We start from the raw sequence: 4,961 nt of genomic DNA on the forward strand, positions 1-4,961 counted from the left end.
TATGGAGTTTTTCCATGTCTCTGAGTGAGGAAGGTAACGATTCTGCATGTAGCATGCGTTGTTGACTGCTTCGGCCCACAACTTCAAGGGGAATTTTGATTCGGCTAGCATAGTCCTTGCTGCTTCCTTCAAAGACCGATTTCTTCTTTCTGCAACTCCGTTCTGCTGTTGAGTTCTTGCTGCAGAAGTTTGATGACTGATTCCTTGTTCATCACAATACTCACGAATGACGGTATTGAGGAACTCAGTCCCACGATCTGATCTGATGCTGATGATGTTGACTTCCTTTTCAATGCTCAGTCTTCTCAGCAGCTTTGGCAGTTCCTCCAGCGTCTCTTTCTTCTTGAAGAGAAAGATAACCCAAGTATATTGTGAATAATCATCCACAACTACTAAGGTGTACTTCCTACCATTGTAGCTTCTTGAAGTGATCGGGCCAAACAGATCCATGTGAAGTAGATGCAGAACCCTTTCAGAGGAGTGTCCTGACTTTGACTTGAATGACATCCGTGTCTGCTTTCCTCTTTGGCATGCTTCACATTCTTGCTTCTTCTGAAACACAATAGAAGGAAGACCTTCTACCAGTTGATGTTTAGCAAGTTTGTTGATCGTCTTGAAGTTGAGATGGTTGAGTCTCTTGTGCCACAGCCAGTTGAGCTCCGAGCTGTTCTTGCTGATGAGGCAGGTTTCTGGTGGGCTGTCTTCCCAAGAAACGACGTAGAGACTCCCTTGTCTGAATCATTTCAGAACCACCTTCTTTTGATTGTTTATAACAGTGAATTCATCTTTCTTGATTTTCACTGTGAAACCGCTGTCACAAAATTGACTCACAGACAACAAGTTATGTTTAAGACCAGAAACGAAGCTAACATTACTGATACTGGCGTTACCCATTATGAGCACACCGTAGCCTTTTGTTTCTCCGATTGAGTTGTCTCCGAATGCAACTTTGGATCCAGCTTTCTCAACGTACTGAGACAGATATTCTTTGTAGCCCGTCATGTGCTTCGAGCAGCCACTATCCAGATACCACGTTCCGATTGAAGCTTTAACCTCTTCCTTCTTTTTGTGTTTCCTAACATTGTCCTGCAAGGAAGAGTAGCTTCAGGCACCCAATCAAGCTTTGGGTCCTTCGATGTTAGTTCGAGTTCCCTTTGGAACCCATATCTGCTTCAGAATTGGTCTGGCTGATCTCTTGCGCTTTGTTGATTGTCTGATTGACGTTGTTGGCGCTTCAGTTGGCACATGAGCATTCTTCTGTTGAGAAATTCCTTTGAAGGCCTCACTCTTGTAGCAATTCTGTCTGATGAGTGGTTGAGGCCTCCTTTGCTCGTCTATAGCTCCGTGGAGGTGGAACATTTGATCTAGCCATCAGTCTGCGCTTGCGAACTTCGTCCATATCATGATCTCTTGATTATTCTGATGTTGTGATTTCAGAAGGATCGTCCTTTGAAATGATCATGATCTTCTTTCCTTTGTAAACTGCAACCTTTCCTCCAATGCTTTTAGCAAGGCCTTTCGATGGAAAGTTGCTCATCATGGGTGACTGCATCATGCAGTTCTTGACTGTTTCTTCCAGCTTGTGATTGAGCCTCTTGATCTCATGAGATGCTTTCTCACATTCTGAGTTGGAGTTTCTGAGCTTTTCCTTCAGTCGGCTGTTCTCCATGATTAGCTGATCAAGACAAGTTTCATCCCGAAAGTAGATGATTGTCTGATTCTTAGCTCGTTCATCATTGATCTCCTTGTCCAATTTCTGATTCTGCTTGAGGAGATCTTCGAACATTTTCCTCAACTGACAGTGATCAGTCATGAGCTGATCAAACTCGTCAGTTTCATCGGATGAGCTATCTCCAGATTCTGAGTGGTCTCCTGAAAGCATCAGGAAGTTATCAGTATAAGGAGTTTTTGAGTGAGAGATTACATCTGAGCCATTCATTCCATTGTCGTAGCTGTTGTCAGCCACGCTTTCTGATTCATTGGCCATCGGGGCTCAGCTCTCATCGTCTGAGCTAGAACTGTCGAAGTCGGATGATTCTGATGTGTCTTTGGAAGAATCAGCATCGTCAGCAACCATCGCTTTCTTCTTCGAAAAGCTGCGATCTTTCTTAGCTCTCAGTTCTCTGCGCTCAGCTTGAGTCAGATCAGGGCATTCATGTCGAAAGTGCCATTTCTTTCTACATCCAAAGCATTCCATGTCTTTGATGTCGTAAGTGGCTGACTTCCTTTCTCCGCTTCGATTTGTGGAATGTCTGGGGTTGCTTTCTCTTTCCTTTCCTTTATAGTGCTGCTTGTGGAACCTTCTGTACTTCCGGAACTTGGACTCCATCTTGTTGAATCTTTCAGTCAACAATGCATATTGACTGAAGAAGTCCTCTGGGTTGAGTTCCGTTGGTTCCTTGATCTGCTTCTTGCCTTCTCTTGTTGAGGCCTTCAATGCAACTCCTCTTGAGGTTGATGGACCATCTTCGTCTGATCCTCCAGCCTTCTTGTTTCCAAGATTTCTCAGAAGGTCGAACTTATTTGCCATGAGATCGGAGAAAAGCTTGTTTGTCGGGAGCTGACTGAATCCTGGCTTATGCTGATGAGCGACTGAGTAGATCTGCCATTCTCCACGTGGCAGTGCTCGAAGAATCTTCAGGTTGATTTCTCGTTGAGTGTATTTATCTTTAGAAATGGATTGAACTTCATTCAAAATTTGGTTGAGTCTAAGTTCCATTTCCTCAACATATTCATTCTTAAGCATGAGGAAGGAGTCGAACTTCTGACAAGCTATAGATAGCTTATTCTCCTTGATTTCCTCGGAACCTACGCACATTCTTTCCAGGATGTCCCACATCTCCTTCGCAGTTCCGCACTTGATGATCTTCATGACATGCTTGTCGGGAATGGTGCCGGAGATGATGCTTTTGGCGAGGTTGTCTAGCTCATCTTGCTTTCTTTCTTCGGTGGTGAAGTCTGCTTTTTGCTTGGGCTGGACCTCATCGTAAGGAACTTGTTGTGGATCAACAGGAACCCTTTTGACAGTTTCGGTGATGGTGATTGGTCCGCTTGGTGATGACTTCCCACATTCGGCAATGTTGGGCGGTGAGGAAGCGTTCAAGCCAAAACTTCCATATGTCGTATTTTTCAATAGTGAACATAGGTAGAGAAGATAATCTGCTGTGGTTAGTCTCCATCAAAAAAGAGAGAACAGATAACAGCAGATAGAACAGATAGCAAGCACAAAAAGAAATAGAGAACTTTTTTCGAGACCTTTAAGAAAAATGATCTAGTTCAATTAGAACCTAGTCAGATACAGATAGTTCTTGCGAACAACCTGCTCTGATACCAATTATTAGGTCCAGAGGGTCTCGAATAGGTGTATGGGGGGGAGGGAATACACCTATGGGCTATTTTTCAATCAATCCTCAATCAGAGGGATCTCAGTCAGAGATCAAAACGAAACTTTGCATGCAAACAAAGACGCCTATTTTACTGAAATCAGTTTTGACCAAACAGGGTTGACGACTGATACTGAAAGCTCTTCAGTAAAGAGTTATCAGTTAAGTTGCTGGAACTTAACTGATGCAAGTAAGGGCTTCAGTCGAGTTTGCTAAAATAGAGACGATAACACTCTTCCTGACTATCAGAAGATAGATCAGTCAGACTGATATCGTACGCAGCGGAAATTAAACTTAGTTTCGAAATAGCCTCGTTGGAGCAAGTTGTTGGTTATGGTTTCTCTTTGCAGTTAGTCAGTGTTCAGTTTTATCAATTGAAATAACACAAGTAAGAATGTAAAACTGAAAGCTGTAAACAACACAGAGACTTTTACGTGGTTCGGAAAAACCCTTTCCTACATCCACGGTTGGTTGATCAGACCAACAATCCACTCCGCAAGTGCTTAACAGGTGCACTGCAAACCGAACCGTGTGCTTGCCGGGTGCACACAACCGTACACTGAAGAAAACCCTTCTCCAGTACGCACGCTTCACTCGCGTCGGATTTCCCTTGCTTAACACAACCCGTGCTAAGATTCTCAGAGCCAGAAAACCCTTCTGACCTCCGAATCACTCAAAACACTCTTATGGGGGGAGGTTTGAACGAGTGCCAACTATACTTACAAAGAACAAGTTCTTTGAAGCAAGTTTGACCTTTGGCTTCTGGGTAAACAGATATATGCCTAGGGTCTAAGAGAATGTGTGTAATCAGCAGTGACTGATTTTGGCTTTGGAATTCTCTTCTTCGATTCAAGCTTTGGGGAGTTTAAGCTTAAGGCTGAGTAGCAATTTCGGCAGAGCTTCAGCTTATGTTGTTGAATCGGTGAAGGTTGAAGTGATCCTCGAGCGCTATTTGTAGGAGAACTCTTGAATAGATCCGTTGGCGTAAATCGTCCTCAAGATTTCTTCCGTTGGAGAGCAATTCGAATTTGGGCTGAGGCTTCAATCTTCGAGGTTCCTTGTCTGGGTGGAAACGGCTCTCTTTGATGGACAAGAGATGTGACGTCTCTGAAAAGTAACCACCAGATAGGAATGACCTCTGCAGAGATAAGATCCTAAGATCTCTGCATTTAATGCGGCTGTACTTTGTGAGTACGTGGCTTCCTCTGAACGTTGGAAGATCAGTCCTAGGAGGAATGTTCAACTGATACTTGACTTTAGTATCAGTCATTTGCGCGCATTAAGTAATCAGTCTTCAACTGATACTTTAGTTTCCACAAGGTTCCCAACAATTAATTTGAGTGTAAATTAATATTATTTTTAAAAATCTTATTTCAACATAAACTACTACTCCATATGAGCAAAATCCTTTGTCCTCCAATTTCGACAACCTCTCAAAATTTCCCAAGGATTCCCCAAAACCCTTTGTTTATTCACAAAAATGTCTTCTTGGACATGCTCCAAGTGCACGTTAATCAATCCCCCCGCCCAGAATTCGCGCTGCGAAATCTGCCTCTCCGCGCCACCTCAGCCGCTCGT

Source organism: Salvia miltiorrhiza, chromosome 8 (genome assembly GCF_028751815.1).
Source record: "Salvia miltiorrhiza cultivar Shanhuang (shh) chromosome 8, IMPLAD_Smil_shh, whole genome shotgun sequence".
In the NCBI taxonomy this organism is placed as follows: domain Eukaryota; kingdom Viridiplantae; phylum Streptophyta; class Magnoliopsida; order Lamiales; family Lamiaceae; genus Salvia; species Salvia miltiorrhiza.